The 27,119-nt window shown below is 37.4% G+C and overlaps 1 long non-coding RNA gene across 1 annotated transcript; it reads left to right on the forward strand.

Annotated features, from left to right (window-relative positions):
• Positions 1-646: 646 nt before the first annotated feature.
• On the forward strand, positions 647-25,341 carry LOC138848707 (uncharacterized). The gene is made up of 4 exons (XR_011386804.1): positions 647-828; positions 2,329-2,458; positions 6,531-6,673; positions 25,184-25,341. It is a non-coding gene; the product is annotated as an uncharacterized lncRNA (long non-coding RNA).
• The last annotated feature ends 1,778 nt before the right edge of the window (positions 25,342-27,119 follow it).

Genomic DNA, 27,119 nt, shown 5'->3' on the forward strand with positions numbered 1-27,119 from the left:
AAATGTACAGAGCTGCTCACATTCTGTTCCAGGACTCTTACTCTTTCTTTGGTGTACTTGTCTCTACTTTCAGAATGAAAATGGGTTTACATACAATCTTTTGACTGTCAAATTTTTGAAGCTCTTAACCGAATGGGAATTTATGAGTCATTTGGGTGTCATTATTTATCCTGGAGTTAACTCCCCCATGAAAATAATTCTTTTTGTTATTGTTCTTGTTGAAAAATCATCCCAAGGACCTATCATACAATTTAATGAATATTATATTCAAGCAAAATGATGAATAAATTAATAGGAAAAGTAGCAAAACAATGTAATTCAGTAGTTTATGAAGAAGGATGGTGCTTTTCATCAGTTTGTTCAGGGACAAGGACAGTTATTCTAACACGGTGGAGCGGACCAAAATGTGAGTAAAAAGGTGGGTTCTAATGTTAAATGAAAGAATAAAAAAGAAAGATATCAGTGAACATGGGAGATGTGTGCATATAAGTAAAATTACATAAAAATTACAAATATACATGTGAGGAAGGCAATAGGTGGTAAGTTGAGAAATAAATGAGTGATCTTTGGAAAGACTTCTTTCATGCAATCACATTCCAGTCCCCACCTGAGAAAGATAAGGAATAACCCATTCAAAGAGAATTCTGCACAGAAGGAACCATGATTTCAAAAGGTTTAGAGGCAGGCAAGTTGGTTGTTGTGTTGGGAAGAACATGAAGGATGCTCAAAGATCATGAAACAAGTTGATGAAGTCAGACAATGGCAGGGAATCTGATTGAGAAGTATGTCCATGTACGGGAACCCCTGGAATTCTGAAGTCAGACTATGGTATGATTTTGGATTTTAAATACAATAGGAAGCCACTGAAAATTTTTATGCTCAGATGGTATGAGCTCGTGTATATTTTATGATGGTCATTCTGACTATTGGGTAAACAGTATACCTGAGGGGGAAAATTCTAGAAACAGGACAACCAAGTGATCAGAAATAGGGAAAATTATAGCTCTGTTTTCCTATTTCTCTAAATTAATACAATGTTAGCTTAAGGTCAAGGAAATTTTTCAATTTATGCTTTGTTATAAACATCTACCTTGTTTATTTTGCTTTAATAAAATTATACTGTAAATGTCTCTTTTAATTATCTGTCTTACCACTATTCCAGAAGCAATGGACTTTAACCTGTAATTTTCGTATATGCTGTTAGGTTTTCATAGAAAATGGGGGGAAAATGTCTTGGGCTATCACTACAATGAGGTAAATACCCACTGGGTTTCAAAACTCCAGTACCTTTTGCTACTTGTCTTCCTCTATGTATAAGAGGCATCCAGGGCTAGAAATGCCTTTAGGGGTTGTGATTTCCTTTCTTATGTTATTGTAGGAAAATATACTTTGTTTAAAATCCTTGGCCACTGAATCGATAGGAATTAGATACTGCTATACTTTTAATGATTTTGTGAGAATTTTAAAGGTCACTTTATATAAGTTCAGCATTTTTTCATTTGATAACTGTTGATAACCCTTACCTATTTTCCTATTCAACTGTGGTCTTTTTACTTTTTATTTGTTGAACTCTATTTAGCAGAGCATTAAGACTTTTACTATACTATAGTTAAAAATATTCTCAAAAATATCAAGTTTCAAGAATTAGCAATATATCCAAACATAAAGCAGGCATTAAAGGTAAGTTTTTTCTTAAGAAATTATACTTGCATACATTTTAAAAATGAAAAATAAATGCTTCAAAGAAGGCTCTACTATTACAGCCTCAAGGCCCTGGATTAAACTCTTGTGTAACTAGATCTATATTTTTTATTCTTATGTGATTTTTATAATTTGCTTTTAGGAAAAAGAGACCACTGATATTGACAAACATTTCATGCTAAATAGCTTTACCTGTGTTCTTATCAATACACATAGGCCGCAATAGCTATTCCAATAGACACAAGAATTTATACAAATACTTACATAGTTCTTTGGAGTAGAGAATGTGTTGTTGATAATTACATTGCCCAAAACACAGCTGTTATCTTTAGATAACAAATCATTTTATATGTTTTGGGAACTGCCTAGGGAGAAAAGGCACGCAAAATTTGGAGCAGACTATCAAAAATTTCATGGGTGGTTTCTATCCTGCTTCCCACCACCACTTTGTGACTCAACAATTTAACTTAGTTGAAATTCAGCCAGGACTAGAGAAAAGAATAAGACATGAAATGTGTAAAATCTGTTTCCTCAGTGATGATTTTAAAAAGGCAATATGTCATTTAAAAGTGAATAAAGGAAAAATACTAATTCCTAAACAAAGAAATTGTGCTTTGTTACTGACAGAAGTCCAGAAGATCTCACCATACTTTGTTCAAGCTATTATTGGAGTTAACTCTGTGCTGCAACAGCCAAGTGGAGAGTGATTGTGCTGCAATCAAAGACATCATTGTGAAGAGGCTTAGTTAACTATCAGGTGAATAGTAATGATTGAAAGTAGTAAAGGTTTTGGGGTCAAAATGACAACTGTCAGCATTGTGAAAAAGAATTCCCAAATGTAAACTTCAGACTGGTTACTTGGGAAGAGTGTATTAGTGACAGCCCAATGTGGTGACATCACAGGGGTTTCCTTCTCCAATTATCAGAGATCAAATCAGTTCATTTGACAGAAAGAGCTGGACATTTTGGTATAAAACCCCTTTGAGAGAAGTACAAGGGAGATTGTAAGTGGCAAGAGGTAATTTTCAAGTCTTTCTGGAAAGGGTGTTTGATGGGGAAAGAAGGGAGTCCATGAGAGTGATGAGAACTTGGACTGAGAAAAAAAGTGAGCCCTGGAAAAGATATACCAATCCTGGGGCTACAGTCATAAGATTAGTGGCTAGATTTTGCTCATCACTAGTTTCAAATTAAACTACTGAAATGCCCTACTTAATAATTTCTAAGAAGGCTGGAAGCTGGGAGAGGAATGACAAAATCAAATGTAGCAGTTTTACATGCTGATAAGAAAGGGTTACTTCAGCAGGCCCAGGTTGCTCAAGTCCTACACATTCTCCAGAAATCCTATGAAATCCAGAGAATTTCCATGACTGTCCCTTAGCTGATTCCTGAAAATAACTTCTCGGAATGCTGTGTCTGATAAGATAAGCATGTTTCTGAGGCACGCCAAATCACTTTGTCCATATATTTACAAATGTTTTCTGCACTGAATTATACTCCTTAGATTATAATATTACTTTAATAAAAAAATCTGGAAATTTTAGGCAAGAAGGAAAGAAGAGTAGAAGCAATTCTTCCTACTCCCTCTCTGACTGGGTACCATATTCTGGCAGTAGCTTCATTCTGCAAATAGGACTCCTTCCAGATAGACTTATTCCACAGAAATAAAGCTCGCAAGCTCTGCTTACATTTTTTCTTGCATCTTCAGACCTACTGGTGAAAATAGCTTCCATTTAACTCTCCCCACAATGCCAGACTTTTCCCTCAACCAGAATAAACTAGCACAGAGGTGTATATATACTGAGAGCTTACTTAATGGATTTATGAATTCTCAAATGGATTACTAAATGAATGAACAATCCATGCTTCCTCATAAAGTACAGAAGCCACTTTGATAAATTAAGCAAGTAATAATAATCGTAGCATAATTTGTTGCACTTTTTTGAATCGGCAGTTTACCAGGGCCTTTAGGACTGACCCTTCAACAGCATATCAAACCTGCAGACCTTGCACAAAACTGAAATAAGGAATGTAGTGGGCACGTAGTGAGAACTGATATCTATAATGCCCTGCAGAAGGATAATAATTTCCTGTCTTAGCAGCTTGGAGATCCCTACAGCTTCACCAGGTTTTGTAATCTGAATATGAACCACAAAAAAAGAAAGAGAAAGGGAGAGAAAAAGGAAGTTACAGTCACTTGGAGTAGTCATTAAATTCCTACTAAAGGGCAGAAACAAGGAGAGTTTTAATGAAGATGATGCCAACAGCACTGTGGGATCTCTATCATCTTTAGCTCTGTACCCTGGAGAGAGTTTGGAGTCAGAAACAAAGGACCTCATGACAGGAAACCAAATCAGCTACTGAGAGAAGCAGGGGACCAATACAGGAAACCAATGAGAAAGTAAATACCACCAATTCTTTCAGCCTGGCTCTCAATCTTCTGCCAGTGCATCCCATTGGCCCAGCTTATTGAAAGCCAGAGGATAAATGTAATACATTCTATGTCCCAAGAATTCAGCAAGGTGAAACTGCACTGGAGCAGTGAGACAAATTGGAAACACCAAGAGGGCATGGTTAGAGTCCTTTCCAAGTGAAATGCTAAGCTTGTTAAATCCTGTCTAGTAGCAACACTGATAACCAGGACTTTAAAACCATTTTGTTTTCTTTCGGTAGCAAATGTCTTACACTAAGAACAATTCCAAGAAAAAAGTTTAGCAAACACTACATGAGTAATCTTAAAAAAAAAGATTCACGCAAAAGTTCTATCATGAAAAAAAAAAAACCTGGCTTTATTTTTATAGAAAGACAAGTTTATCTTTTAATTTCATGTTTCATCATTTTTTGAAGTACCATCATCTGATATGTTAAATATCAGATACACTAGTTATTTATTTGAACTGTTTCATAAACACTAGTCCAGTAAGTTTTGGTGCCCCTAATGGAAGTGGAAGGATCAATACTGGCTCCAGGTCTCAGAAGTCAACTTCCTGTTCTTTTTATCATTGCACATTGTACCCACAGCTCACTCTGACAACACAACCTCTATTCCTTTTTTAATCCTGACATAAGCTTCTGTTTACCCCATTCAAGCTACCCTGTCAGAAAAATCACTACATTTTAAGTTTTACCAGCCAACAACCATTGGCTTAAAAATGATCAGAGTTTCCCCCATGAGGCAGCCTTTGATCACCAGAGTCAGATCCAGCCATGAAAATGTGTGTTTTCCTGCCGTGTTCTAACATTTTCTCTTAATTAGGGCAAGAGAGACTGCCCTGGGAAGTTGGTTCTTCACCTGCACACATATCTGTGCTTACTTTCTGTACTGCTATGTTCTCCAAGAAACCACTTGGGGACCCATTGCAAAGAACTTGTTTTTCAGTAATTGCAAGGAAAAAAAAAATGGAGCATACCTCAGTGAAAATACATTTTTGATTTTACTCCCTACTGTCTCTCTCTTTTTAAAGTCCAGGAGTCCCAAATATCAAGCTGCAGACAACAGTATTAAATATAAAGAATCTAAAGACAGTGAGAAAATAAGCTGGGCACTCCAATCACATTTGCACAGCAGAGTCTGGCTGTGCTAGGTGCTCACAGATTCACTATTATTGTGTCTAGTACCTTGATTTGCAGGAAGGTCTAAGTAGTTGCTTGGGATTCCAAATAAAACACCCACAGGATTAGCAGAGGGGCCTATGAAACTTCGTATAAAGATAACTGATAAGATAAGGGTTTGACCGAAGAGAGAGTAAAGCTATGATTGAAGTATAAGAATAAAGATGAGATGAGGAATTAAATCTCTAAACACAGAGACTGGAAATCTGCCACTACAGTTTGAGAAAATTTAATATGGAATAACTTTAACCCAACAGGGGAATTGGGCTGACATTTCTATAATTCATATTGTGTTAAGAACATTTTGGATAGTGTGGGAGAGAAGGTGGCATTTATAAAATTTGAAATTGATAAAACAAAGGGCAAGAACCCTCTTCTTTGATATCTGCTTAAAAATGAATGAATGGGATACGTTGTTTAGCTTATGTATTAATATACCTGTGTCCCATACTGGGGGACTTGGGTTCAATTCTCAGCTCTGGTTCCTAAGTATAGCTCCCTGCTAATGTAGACTCTGGGAGGGAATCAGGTGATCCCCAAGCAGTTAGGTTACTGCCATTCTTGTAGAAGACCTAGACTAAGTCCTAGCTCACAGCTTTATCCCCAGCCCTGTCCCAGATATTCTGGGCATTGGGGAATGAACCAGTATCCCTGCATTCTCTTACGTGCACACTGTCTCTCAAATAACTTTAAAAATATATATTTAGATTGTAGACTCAATAGTTCTGTACTTTCACAGGTAGGTCCACCACCACCTTGAAAGGTAACCTCTCTCAGAAAGTCCAGTCTCAAACTTGGCAGCTCTCCGCCCATGACCTTTGTCTTCCATCCTATTGCCCATTTGATCAGATCGATGAACTGAGCTACCCAATTTCATGATTGAATTAAACTAATCCATGGCCAAGTGTCATTGGAAAGGACTGCAATCATGAGTGATTTTATCATGAGACAACATGCTTGTATTTTCTAATCATCTGGTATCTTGAATGGTGAAGATGTAAGAGAGATTAGGAAGTATCTTAGAATGAGACCTCTTGCTTATCATTGTGGTAAATACTCATTTACCTCAAGACTGATTACCAAGGTCTATAATAATAGCTACAACAGGTAGATACAAAAATTGGTCACATAAACTATCTTGCTATGGTTATAGGTGATAATTTAAATGGCATCAGAATACTTTTTGAAAGATTAAATGAAGCACTTGTTTTTATCTCTAGAATTTTTGAAAATTTTCTGAACCAGTTCTTGAAACACTGAGATTTTGGATGGGTGACCTTGTTTTCATTTCTACTACATTATGATGGGAATCAATTTAGAGAAATCTGGAGCTAGAGAAGTTTTATACTGTGCCAGTGTCCAGGTAAGAATTTGGTGAGTGCCAATTTAAACTCTAATACATCTCAGTACTTTGAGTCATCTCTCAAAGCCCTGTCTTCCAAGTATACAAGGGTTAAGATTTTAAAGGCAGAAAGTGTCTTAAGGTCTCTACCTTCCCCCTACCAGCACAAACAGATCCCATCCTCCATACACATGCATATACAAACACACAGTTAAACTTAATTTTCATCAATTTAAAAAGGATGCTGATTTTAAATGAGGACCATTGGTTATGAATTAATAAGCAAAAGGGATGATTTAATCACAGTTTTAAGAAAAACTTGCAGAATCCTTGAGCATGTTTTTCAGTTCAAAGAATATTCTTGTTACCTTACCCTCCTTGTCCCGTTTCTAATGTTTGACATTTTTCTGAATAGAATAACCTTGTATTCTACATTTTCTGTGCTGTTACACATCATCCATTTTGTTTGGGTCAGAAAGGGACTCGATAAACATTACTGGATCCTAAACTGAATGGGATTTGGTTTTCAAAAGGTGACATTTTTCTTTCAACAGCCTTGTCTTCAAAGGCTAATGAGATGTGTTGCTCTGTTGGAAGCCAGAGTTAGGTAGGAGGAGAAATCACAACAATTATTTCTAATTGCCACTGAAACCTCTGCTTCTTTCGCAGAACCAGATAACTGGTTTAGTTGATAGAAGTGCCTATCTGCTAAATAGGAGAAATGCAATTAGTGGTTAGTCAAGAGGTGGAAAGAGATTTTACTTTGTAACAACTTGAGGAAAGGGAAAAGACAACTCAGAAATTATTTAAATTTGGTAAAATATGAATTTTTGGGTTGTACTGTCCAAAGTATATCAAAGTTACCAAACATATTTGGAAATACGTAAATTTTCTTTATAATCTTATTAATTATAAATATTCACATATTTATGAGTTAGAGAATCTGGAGTTTCACAATTAGGCAACTCCACTGTGAGCCAGCCTCTGTCATTGGCTATCTGTGCGACTTTGTGTCTGTTACCAAACCTTCATAGGCCTGTTGCCTCAAAAACTGATTAACAATAAAATATCTTCACACAGCTACTATAAAGTTTGCACGATTTTTTTAAATAATTATACATTTTATGTATTTCATTCATACTTTACATAGAAATTCTTATTAGTTACAGGATACTAAGCTGTTTATTTAAGCTCATAATCTATTAAGATGCCTTTAGTAATATCAGTATTGCAGGTACAACATGGGAGATAACTGTATATAAACACATATACTTCATAGATCATCAAGCATCTGATATATGCTTGGCATTTAGGAAGTGCTCAAAAATTGCTTCTTCCTCTTTTCTTATTTCACTCCAAGCCCTCCTTCTCTTCTTTTACTCCTTCCTCCTTATTCTATCCTGCTTTCCTTCACAATGGAGGCACAATTAAAAGGTCAGGAAAGATAATACCTTGAGTGCTTCTTTGAATTTCTTTTAACAACTGCCTCCCACTTCCCCTGGATATGCTATATTGGGAAATACAGAGCCTGACAGAGTCAGGATGAATAAGCCATCTATGTCAAATCTGAAAACTTCAGAGGTGAAAGATGGACAATTTTACATGTAAGGCCACTTCTCAGGTCGGCTTCCAATCAGGAATCTAATTTAGCAGTGTGTCAGTAGACTCTCCCATCTCTTCCTCTTTCTACTTTGAATGTAAAAAAATGTTACTTTGACTCAATAAAGACAAAAAGAATATTCAGAAGATGAATTTTATCAAATTCTGAAGGTTATCTTGCCAATAGCCTCTGAGGAAAGCAGGTATGATTAGGTGGTGTGATGGCAAATTACACGGCCTCCTGCTGTGTACAGACTTGGTTACTTTCAGTTCCATTTGCAAGAAATACACTGCAAGCCTTGTAGTATAAAGCAGCAAGCAGTTTATTTAAGTAGCAAATTTTAAGAAGCAGAAGAGAAAGAAAGGACCCGGAGTGTGTGTGTGGGGGGGGTGTCCCTAAGAGTAGGGGACTCAATCCGGGAATTTACCACTAGGCAACCTTCACACAGCACCAGAGGAGGATCCATACTGAGGACCAATCATCAGTAATCATCACGGGCACGTTCAACGTTCAGCTTGACTGCGTGTTCTCTCGGGATGAAACAGCAGCAGCAGAGGCTGTTGAAGCCCCAAGAACAAAGGTGGCTCATTGCTGAGATCTATGACAAGCAGTGCATCCAGTCCCAGACCTTGGTCAGAGGGCCGAGGCAGCAGGCACGTTTCAAGATCTTCCTCAGATTTCCGCCCAAGGACATGCCATGTTCTAACTTGTTCTCCTCCCAGGAACTGGCCAAGTCACTCAGCGACAAGCTGCTTACTAGAGCCGAGCCTGGACACAAGCCTCCCCATCCTAAAGAGCTGTCCTTACAGGTGGGAAGAGGACTATGTACTCAGAAGAGACTTTGGCCCTTGGGCAGTGAAAAAAGAAAGCCAGAGGTAGACAGTGAATAATGACCACTACACTTTTCATAGTTGTCATCTGTATGACAAATGTTCAGAATCAAAGTGGTACTCTTGAAATATACTAGTCTTGCAGATCCAACTCAATACCTGCATCCACCATGAAAGACTTCCTACTTACCCCACTCTCTCCTATCTCTGGGTTCTCTAGAATGCTTGAGAAAAATGACTTAATGAAGAACTCATAGTATGGACTATGTGGCAGATATTAAATTGATGCAATTGCAAATATTTATCTGTTTCTCTCCAAGATAATCTACCAGAATCCTAGGCATATGGTTACCAGTTAACAAATCTCAGATTAATCAATCACTATGAACTGTATTTCAAATTAAAATCTTTCTACCTACATCAATCTGCTTCATGCAGCTGACTACCATCACCTTCAACACCTGGATCCTACCCTGGGAGATCTCGGTAATCCTACCACTGTATCCTGAAACACCAGGACTGTAACAATAAGAATTTCCTCAACCCCACTGGAAACCTAGTGCACTTAAGAACTTGCATGCATTCTCTCTCTAAATCCATACTTGCCAGTGCAAAATCTCCTAGGCCCCTTGTAGTCACCCTGTAGGACTTGAACAGGGTTCAATTCACATGCCCCACTGCTGGGACCAGGGATTTTGGAGTTATTAACCCCAGCAGGAGTTGCACTTTCCCAGAAAAACTGGAGCAAGAGTCCATCCGTATTACACAGAACTAGAACCGCAGCTGTTGGTACCACCAGCCCCCCATCACTCAGGCTTGCCAGTGGGACAAAGGGATATCCTCTCCGTGTTCCTCAGCACAAAGATGAAGGCTTGGCTGTCATAATCCCAAGCATAACTGCCAATGAACTCTGGAAACTGAAGATACACATCCTATGAACTGCTTCAGGTAGGACCACCTATAGAGACAGCTGATATCAAGCAAAAGAAATCACTCAGAGGTTACATTTCCGGCTCACCTAAAACCAAACCCAAAGCCACAAGTCAAGTGATACACTGCAATCCATCTAAACCATACACTCTTTTCCAAAGAAAGCTATTCTATAAAGGAGGGACTATTAAACCAGATCTGCAGACATCAACAAACGAACACAGGAAACATGAAAAAGTGAGATAGCTTGACACTGGCAAATCAGCACAATTGTTCTCCAGAATTAGTTCCATACCTATAGATAGGCAATCTGTCAAGTGCCATAAATGTAATTCAAAATAATCATTGTAAGTAAATGCAACATGATGTGAGAGAATACAGATAAAGAGTTTAAAGAACTGAGGAACTTGATGTGGGGAGCAACTCGGACTGGACTAAGTTACTGGAATTAAGACTTATTCTATGCATCTGCTCTCCCACAATATGGCGCTGGGAGAGGAGGCAACAGCTTCTACCCAGCTGCCTCTCACCAACTTGACAAGCTGCAGGAGCTGCTCCTGATTGGAGGAGAGCAGCGTACTCGGCGTGTGGGTAGCAGAGTTGGGATTGGTGGAAGAGGACTATAAAGGAGGAGAGAGACAACATGCACCAGGAACATCTAAGGGGAACATCTATCTGAAGGAACACCTGTGCAGCCCCCGAGAGAGCCGGCCGGTGGTGTGCCACTCCCCCGCGGAAGTGGGGAAAGTGGCTAGGGGGAACCACCCTTCCACGGAGGTGGAAGGGACGTTAGCTAACCCGGGAAGAACCAGCAGCAAACCCGGGGAGGGCCGAGCAGACGAAAGAACAGCGCAGGGTCCTGTGTCGTTCCTCCACGAAGACAGGGAGTGACACTTGATAGGTGACATGAATGAAAATTTTACTGAGAAGGTAGAAATCATTAAAAAGAACCAAGCAGAAATTGTGGAGAAGAAATCTTCACTCAGTGAAATCAAACATACCACTCAGGGCTTCAACAGCAAGATAGACAAGAGGTAGACAGAATTTCTGCCCTAAAGAAAAGGATGTTGAAATAAGCCAAACAAATTTAAAAAAAAAAAGACTTTACTATTTTAAAGACTATACAAAATATGGGATACAATTGACCAAATATTCATATTATATGGATTCTTGAAGATGACATAAAAGACATTGAAAATCCACTAACTGAAATAATAGTTGCAAACTTCCCAAGTCTTGAAATAGACATGAACATCAGATAAAAAAAGCTTAAAGAACACCAAGCCAACTCAACCAAAAAGATCTTATCCAAGGCACATTTTTAACAAATTGTTAAAAGAGCTCACTTGTTGAATTCTATGTTGAGGGTTAAGCTTGTGATTATAAAATAAACTCAAAGTGTGTCACTGCACAAATTAAAAGAAAAAATATAAAAAGGAGGAGTGAGGGTGGGAACATGAGTGGAGAGTAGGGTGGGAAATATCATTATGTACTGAAATTTGTATTTATGAAGTTTATTCACCTTATATTAATACATTTTTAAGAACAGGGAAAGAATCAATTTCTGTTCAAAATTGATCATAATGATAGGAATAAGAACCAAAGGGATCATATAAACAAGAATAGTGTCTGCAAATACTAGCTGATAGAAAAAAAAAAAAAGGGAGAGAATGATCCAACATGGGAAGTGAGATACACAACAGACCCATAGAATGGCAGATGTCCTAAACAGCACTCTGGCCTCAGAATCAGCCCTTAAGGCATGTGGATCCGGCTGAAAAGCCCATGAGACTATTTCAGGCATGGAAAGCCAAGACACTCTGGGGAAAAAAAAAAAAAACCTAAATGAAAGATCTCCGCGAGTGAGATCCCAGTGGAAAGAACGGGTCATCAAAGAAGGAGGTATCTTTCTCTGAAGGGAGGAGAGAACTTCCACTTTGACCATGGCATTCTCTAAATATGATCAGAGTCAGTGAACTCAGGGGGCTTCCATAGCCTTGGCGACTCATGACAAGAGCCTAGGGTGATTACTGATGCCATAAACATGAGTGTCAATTTGTTAAGTCAACAACAGGAGTCACTGTGCACTTACTCCTCATGTAGGATCTCTGTCCTTAGTGTGCTGTACATTGAGATTTAATGCTATAACTAGTACTCAAACAGCATTTTTCACTTTATGTTCCTATGGGGGAGCAAACTGTTGAAGTCTTTACTTAATGTATGCTAAACTGATCTTCTGTATATAAAGAGAATCGAAAATGAATCTTGATGTGAATGGAAGGGGAGAGGGAGTGGGAAAGGGGAGGGTTGCGGGTGGGAGGGACGTTATGGGGGGGAAGCCATTGGAATCCATAAGCTGTATTTTGGAAATTTATATTCATTAAATAAAAGTTTAAAAAAATCCCATATATACCTGCTAGTCAAAAAAAAAAAAAAAAAAAAAAAGAACAGGGGAAAGAATCTGAAAGACACAAAGATAAAAGGTATCAAATTACATATAAAAGCAAAGCAATTAGACCAATAGCAGACTTCTCAGCAGAAACCCTACAGGCCAGAAGAGTGGCATGATACATTCAGAGACTTAAGAAAAAAACTTTGAGCCAAGAATATCATATTCAGTGGCACTATCCTTTACAAGGGAAGGCAAAGTAATGTATTTCCCACATAAGCAAAAACAGACTTCTCAAACACCTGACCAGACTTACAAGAAATTCCAAAGATTTAAACATCATGAAAACACATGATACCTAGCACAGCAAGTACAATCAGTAAATTAAAAAATTCATACCCATCAATACCATTCTTGAGTGTAAATGGATTGAGTTCCCCAGCCAAAAGAATTCATGCTACTAAATGACCAATGGGTAATTGAAGAAACTAAAAAAGAAATCAAAAAATTCCTTTAATGAAAATAAAAATGCAACTTTTTTTTTTATTTTTTGACAGGCAGAGTGGACAGTGAGAGAGAGAGAGACAGAGAGAAAGGTCTTCCTTTGCCATTGGTTCACCCTCCATTGGCCGCTGCGGCCGGCACACCGAAGCCAGGAGCCAGGTGCTTCTCCTGGTCTCCCATAGGGTTCAGGGCCCAAGCGCTTGGTCCATCCTCCACTGCACTCCCAGGCCACAGCAGAGAGCTGGCCTAGAAGAGGGCAAATGGGACAGAATCCGATGCCCTGACCAGGACTAGAACCTGGTGTGCCGGCGCCACAGGTGGAGGATTAGCCTATTGAGCCGGCTTTTTTTTTTTTTTTAATGCAACATATCAAAACCTCTGGGATATAGCAAAATAGTATTAAGAGGAAAGCTTATAGAATTAAATGACTACATTAAAATAGAGAAAGGTATCAAATAAATGATGTAATGTTGCATCTTTAAGGTTGAGAAAACAAGAACCAAACCCAAAATTAGCAGATGAGAAGTAATAAAGATCACAATAAAAATAAGTGGTATTGAAACTAAATAATAATTATATAAAAGATCAACAAGGCAAAAGGCTATTTTTATAGAAAACTTATTTAATAAATATAAATTTTGAAAGTACAACTTTTGGATTATAGTGGTACTTCCCCTCATAACAACCCTCCCACCTTTAAACCACCCTACTCCCTCTCCCATCCCATTTTAACATTCATTTTAATGTTTTATATACATATATATTAGCTTTATATGCAGAAGCTCAACTCTAAACTAAGATTTTAACAGTTTTCACCCACACAGACACACATAGTATAAAGTACTGTTTGAGTACGTTTTACCATTAATTCTCATAGTACAACACATTAAGGACAGAGGTGCTACAAAGGGAGAAAGTGCACAGTGACTCCCATTGTTGATTTAACAACTGACACTCCTATTTATGATGTCAGTAATCACCTGAGGCACTTATCAGGAGCTGCCAAAGCTATGGAAGGCTCTTGAGTTCACAAACTTATGTCCTTGTCTAAATAAGGTCAAATGAAAGTGGAAGTTCTCTCCTCCCTTCAGAGAAAGATACCCCCTCCTTTGATGGCCCCTTCTTTCCACCAGGATCTCACTCAGAGATCTTTCACTTAGGGTCATTTTTTGCCACATTGTCTTGGCTTTCCATACCTATAATACTCTTGTGGGCTGTTTAGCCAGATCCAAATGCCTTAAGGGCTGATTCTGAAGTCAGAATGCTGTTTAGAGCATTTTTCATACTATGAGTCTGCTATGTATCCAGTTTCCTGTGTTGGATCATTCTCTCCTTTTTAATTCTATCAATTAGAATTAGCAGACTTATTTATGGTCTTATTTATATGATCCCTTTGACATTTAATCCTATCTTTATGATCAGTTATGCACTTAAAATGATCACTTTAACTAGTAAGAGGGTTTCTGATCTCCCACACAGGTGCAGGGGCCCAATTACCCTCGTTATTCTCCACTGCCTTCCCAGGACACAATCAGAGAGCTGGACAGGAAGAATAGCAGCTGGGATGGGAATCAATTCCCATATGAAATGCTGGCACCACAGGCCAAAGACTAGAATACTGTGCCACAGCATTGGCCCCTGATGATTCTTTTATAAGACCTGCAAAGCATAGGCTACAAAACCAAAACTAGACAAATGAGATTATATTACATCAAACTCAGAAGCTTCTGGGAAACAATCAATAGAGTAAGGAAACAATCAATAGAGTAAAAGGAAACAATCAATAGAGTAAAGAGACAGCTGACAGAATGGGAAAAAAATATTTGCAAGCTACTTATCTGACCAAGGATTAATAGCCAGCTATATCATCAATTAAAAAATAAAAAAAATCAAGTGACGAAATGGGCAAAGGACCTCAACACAGTTCTCAAAAAAAAAATATAAATAGACAACACAAATATGAAAAAAATGCTCAACATCACTAGCTATCATTGAAATGCAAATCAAAAATCACAGTGATGTATCACCTCACCCATCAGAATGGCTTTTATCCAAAAGATAGAAAACAAGTGCTGGGGAGGATGTAGAGAAAGGGGAACTCATCCAGTTTGGTGGGAATTTAAATTAGTATAACCACTATGGAAAACAGTATGGTGATTTCTTAAAATAACTAGAAATAGAATTGGCATATGTTCCAGCAATACCACTACTTGGTATAAACCCTGAAGACTTGAACCATTGTATTAAAGAGATATCAGCAACAGGAAGTTAATAGCAGCCCTGCTCACAATAGCCAAAATATGGAATCAACCAAAGTGTGGTTCATCAAATCAATGGACAAAGAAAATGCCAGATATATATATATATATATATATACACACACATATAATATTATATTATTATTCCAGCAATTAAAAAGACAAATTCTATCATTTGTACCACATAGATACAACTGCAGGACATTATATTAATTGAAATAAGCCCAACACAGAACAAGAAATATTTAAAGAGAAAAAAATAAAAAAAGAATTCCTGTATTTATTAGCACTGTTGTAAATACAGTTTTGTCAAACTTTGATTTAAAAAAAGAAAAAAAGGCATTAGTTAACATTTATTGTAATAAAACCATCCTTAAAACAACATCCTTAAAACCAAGGTCTTACAATACAACCTTTTTGTTGTTATTGTTAGGTCTGTTGTCCAGGACAGCTGTGGTTTGGCGAGCTTAGTTCAAGGTTTCAGATCTGTGCTATGTGTTTGCTTATCACCCTTGGGCCAGCATCTATGGGATCACATTCTTCTCACAATGGATCAGAGAAGCAGAGAAGGCAAGCCGACACTTGCTCATGTAAAGACTTCTCTTCAGCCATGTTAACAATTTCTCCTTGGCCAAGAAAGTCACATGGTGAAGATAAAAACCACAAGACAGGGAGGTGAAGAATTATCAGTAGTGGGAAAAACTATAATATTACATGACAGGGCATGTGGTTGTTAAATTTTATAAAAGGGAATGAAGGATCGAAAATAAACAGGACATCAAAAAGATGGTCAGAATTGTAGGTCTGCTACTATCTCCCCAGAGTAACAAAACTTTCGTACATCCAAGGACAAAAGTACTTTTCCCATTCCTTGTTATCCTCACTTGGAGCTTGCTACACACTGGCACATCATCTCAGTTGAAATTCCGCAGCACTTCTCAACTACTTGCCTTCATCTCCCTCTTCTCCCTTTACAATGCATTGTCCACATAGCAGCCAGAGTAATCTTTCACAAAACATAAACCTGATAATGCACTTTCCTACTTGGAAATTTTAAGTAACACTCAAACTTTGTATTTGGTCTCGACAGCTTCATGTGATCAGACATTGGCCTGCTCTTTTGATTTTACCAAGAGCCACTCTCATACACCTCAAGTATGAGCACATAGTTTTCTCCTCCTTCAAACAACCACGCAAGCTGTTCTCTGCCTTGGGACCTTCCCATTAACTCATCTACCACAAATCTAGCCCAAATAATCCCTAATTCAATTTTATTCTCAGAATTAACACTGTGTGTTTTTCTTTTTAAAGATTTATTTGAAAGTCAGAGTTACACAGAGAGGAGGAGAGGAAGAGAGAGAAAGAGATCAAGAGAGAGGGAACAAGCGAGCCAGCTTCCATCTGCTGCTTCACTCATTCCCCAGATGGCAGCAATGGACAGAGCTGCACTGATCCAAAGCCAGGAGCTTTTTCCTGGTCTTCCACATGGGTACAGGGGCCCAAGGAGTTGAGCCATCTTCTACTGCTTTCCCAGGCCATAGCAGAGAGCTGGATCAGAAGTGGAGCAGCTGGGACATGAAACAGTGCCCATATGGGATGCCAGCACTGCAGGCAGGGGCTTTACAACACTACGTGTTATTTGCTTGCTTTAGATGTTTAACATTTGGCCTTCCAAGTACAATGAAGCTCTTGGAGAACTCATATGCCTTGGTCAGTACTGCCTTCTAGTATATGACCATGCCATAGTGAGCACTGTGTCAGCAGCCATTCAGTAAGAATATGAATTTATAAGTGGATAAATAAAAATCATGTGAGATACGTCTACTGTATCTCATTCATTCTGGGAAGAAAAAAAATCCATTATGTATTTTTGAAATTTGAGAATTATTAAAATAATCAAGTTATATGTCATTCAACATGATTACTTTTTAAATGGTTTAAGGTAGCCAACAAGAATCCTAATTCCATTCTCTCCAGGCACATGGTAGTTATCTTAAAGGCAAAATAGCTCAAATACCAAAGCAAATGTCTATGTGTGTGAATGAATGTGTGGGAGGAGAAGGAGAGAAATGAGAAAGAAGGGTGAATGTTTGATTTAGGGAGATGTACTAAAAATACTTTTTCTTTGTGTCGTTCCCCCTCTTCGTGGAGGAACGACACTAAACCCTGCCTAGGCTTCATATCCGAGTCACGGCACCATTATGTCGCTCCCCGTCTTCGTGGAGGAACGACACAGGACCCTGCGCTGTTCTTTCGTCTGCTCGGCCCTCCCCGGGTTTGCTGCTGGTTCTTCCCGGGTTGGCTACCGTCCCTTCCACCTCTGTGGAAGGGCGGTTCCCCCTGCCACATTCCCCACTTCCGCGGGGGAGCGGCACACCACCGGCCGGCTCTCTCGGGGGCTGCACAGGTGTTCCTCTTAGATGTTCCCCTTAGATGTTCCTGGTGCATGTTGTCTCTCTCCTCCTTTATAGTCCTCTTCCACCAATCCCAACTCTGCTATCCACACACCGAGTACGCTGCTCTCCTCCAATCAGGAGCAGGTCCTACAATTTATTGGTTGAACTGGAGGCAGCTGAGTAGAAGCTGTTTTCTCCTCTCCCAGCGCCATATTGTGGGAGAGCAGATGCATAGAATAAGTCTTAATTCCAGTAACTTAGTCTAGTCCGAGTTGCTCCCCACATCTTTGTGTTTTGGGGATGATTTTAAAGACTTACAAGAGAAATGCTGAGTATGCCTGTGCCTGTGAAACTTAAAGTTTAAACAAAGTTTACAACAAGCTCTTAAACTGTGCTTTCTTTTTTGTCATTTGCATAAATACATATGTTTTTAAATACTTTTATTCTCATCCAGGAGAAAAACAGTTGTTTTTTGATGACAATGTATCAATCAAGATACAGTGATTTACACACTTGCAATATGCACATCTTAATGGATGCAATTTAACCCACTAAGCATATTATTATCAATTCCCACAATATGCCAAAATACACAGAAAATTCCAGGCAACGAAAAATGTGATCTGTGTCCACAGTGAGCTTATAGTATGACAGATAATGAATGCTTAACCTTTATAAAAAAATGTAACATACAAACATAACATAAGTCAATTTAAACCTAACAAAATACAAAGTTTAAGTTGTACGTAAGATTAAATGTACAATGCGACAGCTGTGCTCACAGGAAAAGATGCTCCTAATGCAACAATGGAACTGTTATTACTGATAAAGACAGACGAAGGAAATAGATGAACGTAGCCAGCAAACATCATGGGCAACTCTAAATTAGAGGACATGCATTTGCGCATGTGTGCATGCATATGTGTGCATGTACAGCTATGTCCACATTACAGAATGGCTAATGGAAAACAGAACATCTATGCCATTGTTCACCTTCCCCTGTTCTCTAGTTAACTGCCTTTTCCATTTTGATTTACCCAACATAGATTTCACCTCATAAGCACAAGTTCACCTTTTATGAATAAAAAAAAAGATTTCAGATTTAATTGTGTGAAAGTAGATTTTCAACAAAATTAAAAAGAGTAGCTTATTTTTTTCCCAATTCTATAGTCAGAACAGCTTACACTAGGCTTGGAAGTGCCCTTTTTCATAGGCAAAGCATTACTAATATTTTTCCCTCTCTCATATCGATTGCCATCCAATTTACAGAAGGGAAGAAATCATTCCTTATTCGGGAAATGGAGGCTACTTTTGTTCATTTCACATAATGGCCTATTTAGAACAGAAATCATATCCGTTTCCTACTTTGGTTACCTATTTCACAGTCTCAGCACATTCCCAGATGCCCATTTTAGGAAGCCAGCAAGGTGTTCAGAGAAATTGTCCATCATCTATTTCATATCCTAGGATTGCCATGCTCATCAGAAAGACAATACCAAGTGGATTTCTATAGTCAGGCAACTTTCAGTCCTGTGAAAGATCCGTCTACACTTGAGGATCACTTATCAACCTTGAATTCAACTTACTGCAGTATCAATGCTAGAACTTTTCAGTTAAAATATGTATACTTTATTAGCTGTATATAATAAGGCACAGAGATTACTAAGTATCAGTGAGAACAGAACAAACAGACCTTAATATTAACGGTATAACTAGTACTCAAACAGTACTTTATACTTTGTGTTTCTGTGTGGGTTCAAACTGTTGCAGTCTTTACTTAGTATATACTAAATTGATCTTCTGTTTATAAAGATAATTGAAAATGAATCTTGATGTGAATAGGATGGGAGAGGGAGTGGGAGATGGGATGGTTGCGGGTGGGAGGGAAGTTATGGGAGGAAAAAGCCACTATAATCTAAAAGTTGTACTTTGGAAATTTATATTTATTAATTGAAAGTTGAAAAAAAGTTGTAATCTATAAACCTGCAGCTCTGACCCAGTAATGATATGGTTGCCCAAATCTCTCTGGGACTACTTTCATAAAAATCTAGAATTTAGAACAGCAGCCATAACAATATATTGAGCTCCATACAGACAGCATGTGTTAAGTGAGGACAGGATGGGCACTGGAAAACTCTGTGCGTATGAGGAAAAATAAATATGAGCCAAACTTACCTTAAGAAATGGAGAGGCAAATGTCATCAAAAGCGGTCTTTGTGCGAACTAATTAGAAGGAACCCAGCAGCAGCAGCAGCCCATGCTTCTATCATCTAGAATCCCTCCCAGTAGTTCTCAGAGAGGGGCCAGATCCTGTGTGTCAAAGAGAAAGGAAAACGTGAAGATGCCACAAAGGCGGACAAGGCGCACTATGAAAGAAGTCAAAATGTGGATCCCAACAAAAATGAAAGCAAAAAGTTCAAGGATCCCAGTACAACCAAGAGATTATTTTTGGTCTTTTCTGTTGTTGTTCTGTTATGAATGCCACCTCAAATCCAACAACACCCAAGCCTACCCAGTGGTGGTGATACAGGGAAACTGGGAGCAAAGTTAGGGGCAGCCTTGGGAAAACAAGGGCACTAAGCTGAAGGGAACATGGGAAAAAGCTTCCTGCATTCTGTGCTCGATGAAGGCCTGATGCAGCAAAGGACGGAGTTCACAAGGCTGGATGGAGCAAGAGAAAGAAAGATGAGGATAAGGAGGAGGAAGAGGAATAAAAAAAAAGATGAACATATGATGAATAATTGGTTCCAGTTCATTTTTTCCTGGTATATACTGCATTTAAATCCCCTGTACAAAGTTCACTCCTTTTGAAGAAAAAAAATGAAATTATGAAGTCACGTAAGATTTTTTAAGTTATGTAATATCTTTATGTACTTATTTTTGTATAGTTAACATACTGATGACGGTTGTCTTTAGATAGCCCCGTCCTGCTGGTGTTTTTAGCAACCAATAACCTTGCCTGCTACAAAATGGGGGTTGTAAAATGGCATGGAAATTTAAAGGAGGTTCATGTTTGTGCACAGCGCAGATATATATGGGGATGGGAGTTTTTCATCTTCAGTTGGGTCTGATACAGCTTATACAAAGACATGTTGTTCCGCTAAGTGAATACCATTTTATAACTGAAAAGTAACTGCGGGTGTTTTGTTCATATTCTGGATACTTCATTGAAAAACAATTATTTCACAGGAAAAATAAGCAAGACAGAAGTCACATGGATTTTTATACAAAAATTAGTTTTGACATTTATCTCAGTAACAAGATCAGTCCATTTATAAGTACTAGGTGTAAAAATTAACAATGGGAATCAGTTAAATCATGGTTTTAGGAACTCGGCTTCATTTCCACCAAAAACAAAACAAACTAATAAACAGAAGGAAGCAAACATAAGATCTAGACAAAATTTCTAAAAATAAATCCCACAAGATGGATTGTAAGATATTAAATTATAAATTCTACATTTGTTTTGATAGAGAAACTCATCATCTGACATATAAATTTTGCTTTGTAGAGAATCATGTCTCATTAATGTCTACACATATCGTCCTTACTGAGATTCCTGTAATGTATGCCACTCTTGGGAAATCTGTCACTTCTTTCCTAAGTTTCCTATGATGTGATTAAAAAATTGCATGGATTTATGTTGACAAGATATGAACAAATCTGGGGGAAATAAAACAGGTTGTTATATTGCTAATTAGGAGCAAACTCCCTTAAAACTCAGTTTAAATAACGCAAACTTAAAGACTTTAAAAAGCCAAACTAAAACATTTCTCTTCAAGGCTCTGTAGATAAACAGCAACAAAAAATATCCTAAATAAATAACTCTTGTGTGTTTGCTATGATATTCATATTATTGATTCTTAAACGTTAAATTCCATATTACAGGATCTGTTAACTCTGGTACCTAGAAACGTCATCCATTTTCACTAGAAGAAGAACTTGGTTTTGTTCCAGTCTATCTCAGCATTATGTTCAAGTAAAGCAGACTCCATCTGATGATAATTCTTAAGGGGTATAGGCACTGAATGACAAGAGTCTGCATATGACCGCAGAAAATAAAGTGGCTGGGAGTTCTGGGGCTTCTTACTCCCTGGTGAACAAGATGACAGAAAAGAAACCTCTGCACTTGCTTGCATAGACTCAGAGTGAAGACACTGACTCAGCTTTAGCAGTTCTGATGTGGCTATGAAAACCTAAATACCAGTGAGGTGCTTCTTTTAACCCCCCTAATATTACTGAGCCACTGAGTAAGCCAAATCTGAGAAGCTCTACTTTCTGATGTCTCTTATACAAAATAAATTTCCATTTTTTAAACCACTTTCAGTCTTGTATAAGAGACATCAGAAAGTAGAGCTATTGTTTGTTGCAAAAAAAAAATTCATCTGTAAAACTGCAAGTGAAATTATTACCTTTAATTAAATATTTGCTATATTAACTAGACTATGATATGTGGTACAAAAGCTTAATAGTAGAATATTCCTAGCCCACAAAAGGCTCCTATTTAAGAACTTACAATTCTGATTCTTCTTGATCCCTTCCTTTGTATTAGCCTTTACTTTAACAATAAAACTTATTAAATACAGACAATGTCTAAACACTTAACTATATGCTATGGGGATACAAAAATTAATAATTTATAGTTTTATATTTCTAGGCATCAGAATAACTTAAAATGTATTCTGAATTATCAAGCTGGAGAGATGTAGTTGTTCCTCAACATTATTTCAAAATACGCTGCCATCGGGTACAAAAACACATTTGATGTAACCAGTCAAAAATTGATGAGTAACAAATAGTCATTGGCTTAGTGATTAAGACATTGGATAAGATGCCTGTCTTGTAGAGTGCTTGGGTTTGAAATCCAGCTCCAGTTCTTGACTCCAGCTTCCTATTAATACCCTAAGAAGCAGCAATGATGGCTCAAGCAATTGGATTCCATGTTAGAGAACTGAATTGAGTTCTTTGTTCCCAGATTCAGCCTTTAGCCCAGCCCTAGCCATTGAGCCATTTGGGAATTGAATCAGCACATGGGATACCTATCTCCATATCTCTCTCTTCACTATCTATCTCCCTCTCCACCCCCACTTCTCTCCCTCCCCATTCTTCACCATGCTTTAAAATAAATAAACCTTTAAAAATTATACAGTATGGTATCTGTAGAGGATTGGTTCCAGGACTCCCCATATATCAAAATCTATATATACAAGTCCTTTTTTAAAATAGCATCGAATTTGCATGTAACTTACACATCAACTATGGTATACTTTAAATAATAAAGTATTTCTAATACCTGTACAATATAAATAGTTGTTATACTCTATTATCTGGGGAATAATGACAAGAAAAATGTCTGTATATGTTCAGAACATTCACAATATTTCTTTAATATTTTGGATCTGCTTGTTGAATTGTGGTGGGTGGAATCCATGGATAGGGAGGCAGGACTATATTTGGAATGAGGATTCACAAGCAGATCAAAAGGAGTGTCACGTACACAAGAACAACACGTAGGATAAAAATAAGCAAAGGTCAATTGAAATCATGACCCAAAGAAAAACTGAGTGCACCTGATTATCAGTCTCTTGTAAGTTCCCACTTAGTTGGGACAGGCATAGTTGCATAAACCCAACTACCAAGTATTTTGTCACCAAGTAATTGAGAATCGACAGAAGACTTGTAATTATATAATGTTGGGAGATTCCTGGCCAAGATCAAAGTGGGCTTCTGGGGGAAGACAAGTTTGCTAGCAGTGGAGATGCTGGTTTGGATGCCACATTTCTTACTGGAGTACCTCGAGTTTGACACTCAGCTCTAGCTCCTGCTGCAAGCATCCTACTAATTGCAATGCTGCAAGAGAGCAGTGATGGCTCAAGTACTTGGATTTCTGCAACCAACACAGAAGAAATTAATTTCAGTTCCTGCAGGCATTGCAAGCACTTGGAGCATAACACAGTGAATGGGAGTTGACTCTTTATTTCTCTTAAAGAAATTATTTTTAAAAAATTAAGTGTGTTTAGTATGATAGCTTAACTAATGGTCTTACCCAAGTTGCTAGTATCAGCCAGAGACCAGAATTTTTCCATTTTCTTGGCTGAAGATGCTCAGCCAATTCATTTAAACATACAGGGGTGGGCAGGAGAGACACAAAGAGAACGAAATGAATGTTTAAAGCTACTTGGAGTTATGTACCCTCAGAAATCAGGTAAGACAATGACCTTGGCACAGAGGAAATCTTGATATGAGAGAAATGACATTACCCATCAGTGAAGACAGAAAAAATTATTTAGTAAATTGTTCCAGGATTGTTAATTATATACAAGGGGAAGCAAAATAAAACTAGATCCAGCCACCAAACAATAGAAATATTAACACCTATAGGGACTCCAGCATGCTGAATTGAAAAATATTAAAGAATAACTCAAACACAGATAAAAAATTAATATATGTAAATTTAATAGCTTATGTGGTTTTGATTTTTTTCTATCTTATTTTTCATATCTTCTATAGTATTATCTGAACATAAGTACTTATAAAATTGCAGTGATGTGCATACAAGGTGTACAGATGTAATTTATATGACAGTAAGAGCAAAAGGATAGGCAAGAGAAGGAGCTCTGCAGCAGTGAAACTATGTACAATATTGACACAATGTTGGCATTGATCAATTATATTTTATAAATTAAGATGTTAATTTTAATCCTCCAGAATGCTAAGGAAATTACTATAATGTTACACTAAAAGAAACAAAGAAATGAAAGCCATACACTAAATAAATAAATATATATATATATATATATATATATTTAAAGCTAAGGTGGCAGTAATCTACAAAGAGAAACTGAAAAGTATACAGACAGCAAATAGCAAAGTGGCAGAAGCAAATCCTGCCTTATCTGTAACTACATTAAAGGTAAATAGACTAAGCCGGCGTAGGTGCCGCAGCTCACTTGGCTAATCCTCCGCCCACAGCGCTGGCACTCTGGGTTCTAATCCCGGTTTGGGCGCAGGAGTCTGTCCCGGTTGCTCCTCTTCCAGTCCAGCTTTCTGCTGTGGCCTGGGAAGGCAGTGGAGGATGGCCCAAGTGCTTGGGCCCTGCACCTGCATGGGAGACCAGGAGAAGCACCTGGCTCCCGGCTTCGGATTGGCACAGCACACCGGCCGTAGCAGCCATTTGTGGGATGAACCAACGGGAGGAAGCCCTTTCTCTAACTCTGTCAAAAAAAATAAAAAAGGGAAATAGACTAAACATTTCTAACAAAGTACAAATTGGCACAATAGCATTTTAAAATATTCAACCATTCCAAATTACAGTTTAAAGCTGTAGTAACTGGAGTATTTTCTTTCTGTAGAAAGAAAAGAATGGAAAAAGATAGACCATGCAAACAGTTACCAAAAGGGAGCTGGAGTGGCTATCCTAAAACAAGCAAAATAAACTCTAAGACAAAAATGGCAACTAGAGACAAAGATAAAAATCTCATAAGAAATGCATTTTAATAGAAATATATATGTAGCTAATAACAGAAGCAAAATATGTGAATCAAAATTTAAGAGAATTAGAGTAAAACACAATTCAATAACAAAGACTTTTTACATCTTTTTTTTTTTTTTTTTTTTTGAACAGGTAGAGAAGACACAGACCTTGATCTGCTGGCTCACTCCCATAAATGTTGTCAATGGTTGGAGCAAGGCCAGGCCAAAACCAAGCATGGCAATCTCAACCAAATGCAACAAGGGTGGCAGGGACCCAAATAACTGAATTCTCACCACTGCCATCCAAGGTCTGCATCAGCGCAAAGCCAGAATCAAGCAAGGCTCCATCATGAAATGCTGCCATCTTAACTACCACCCACACTCTCCGCCTAATAATAGAGGCTGCAATATTCCAGTTTCAGCAATGCAGAGAAAAAGATTCTATAGGATCCAAAAGAAATCTAAGGCTATTAACACTACAAACCTTCTAGGCCTAATAAACATCTTGATACCTAAGCAGAGGTAGAATAGTCGCTAGAATTGACGGCATATTAGTCCACTGAAAAAGTTTTCAATAGATTTCGAAGGATTAAAATCATAGAAAGTATGCTCACTGACAACAGGGAAATTAAACTAGAAATAAATACAGGAACATTTGGGAAATGCATAATATGTGGTCATTAAATAACACATTCCTGAAAATTAAAAACAAAAAATAACAATACTAGAAAATACTTTGAGATGAAGGAAAACAAATATAAAATTAGAAAAACTTGCTCAGTCAAGTTAAAGCAATACTTAGAGGAAAATGTATAGCTTTAAATATGTGTATTTTAAAAAATAAGATCTCAAATCAATAACCTTTCACTTACAGAAACATTCCAGTATCTGCTTCTAGATAAGAGAATAAATTCAAAGCAATCAGAAGAAAATAAAAACAATTATGGTAGGAATTAATAAAATAGAAATCAAGGAATAGAAAAAGAAATGAAAATATAATTGGCTCTGTGATAAGGAAGCATGAACATCTAGCTAGACTAGCAAAAGAAAAAGCTCAAATTATTATAGCATGAAGGACCAGAAATTACTACCAGAGTTATGAAATAAAACAGAGCACAGATGCAGAACATAAACCATTTTATACCAACAAATCAGGAAACTTAGATCAAGTGGACAAATTCCTAGAGGACCCAAACAAATGAAAACTGAAAAGGAGAAAAAAAATTTGAACAGAATTATAACAAGTAGAATGTAAATATTGATAAATTTTTAATTTCCCATTATACAGCCATAAAAGATGGCTTCTCTACGAATTCCAGACATTTAAAGAATCAACACCAATATTTCAATTTGTTTTTTCAAAATTAGAAGGGAATTAATATCATCTATGAGGCCTGTTTTACCCTATTACCAAAACACATCACAAGAAAATAATGTTATAGAATAAAATTCTCTTAGTTTAAATGCTAAAATTTTCACAAAACACTAACCAATTGAATCCATCAATATAAAGGAAATTTTATACCATAACCAAATGTGATTTATCCCTTGAATGCAAGGTAGGGCAATTCAACATACAAAATAAGTTACCATAATATAAAACTATATTAATAAAGTTTAACCACATAATTCATTCAATGTACAAAAGGTATCTGAAAAAATGCACTACATATTCAAAATAGAAAGACAAACTGAAAATAAAAAGATACTTTTTTTCAATATGATGAAGTGCATCTACAAAATATGCACAATGAATATTTTACTACAGGGTGAAAAGCAAAGTCTGCTTATACCATCAGGAAAACAAGATATTTATTCTTGTCACATCTATTCAATATTGTGAGAGGCGATCACATCCAGTGAAATTGGGCATGGAAAAGAAAGAATAGATTTTTCAAAAGCAAGGAATAAAACTATGTCTAGTCGGAGATGTCATAATCGTCTATAGAGAATATCCTAAACAATCCATAAAAAAGTATTAGTTAATAAAACATTTCAACAAGGTTGTAGGGCATAACAAGAGAAAAATCTGCATTTTCACCCATATAACTAGGAATAAAGAATTTGCAAAGGTAATCAGGGAGACG

This window comes from Oryctolagus cuniculus, chromosome 2 (assembly GCF_964237555.1).
Source record: "Oryctolagus cuniculus chromosome 2, mOryCun1.1, whole genome shotgun sequence".
In the NCBI taxonomy this organism is placed as follows: Eukaryota; Metazoa; Chordata; class Mammalia; order Lagomorpha; family Leporidae; genus Oryctolagus; species Oryctolagus cuniculus.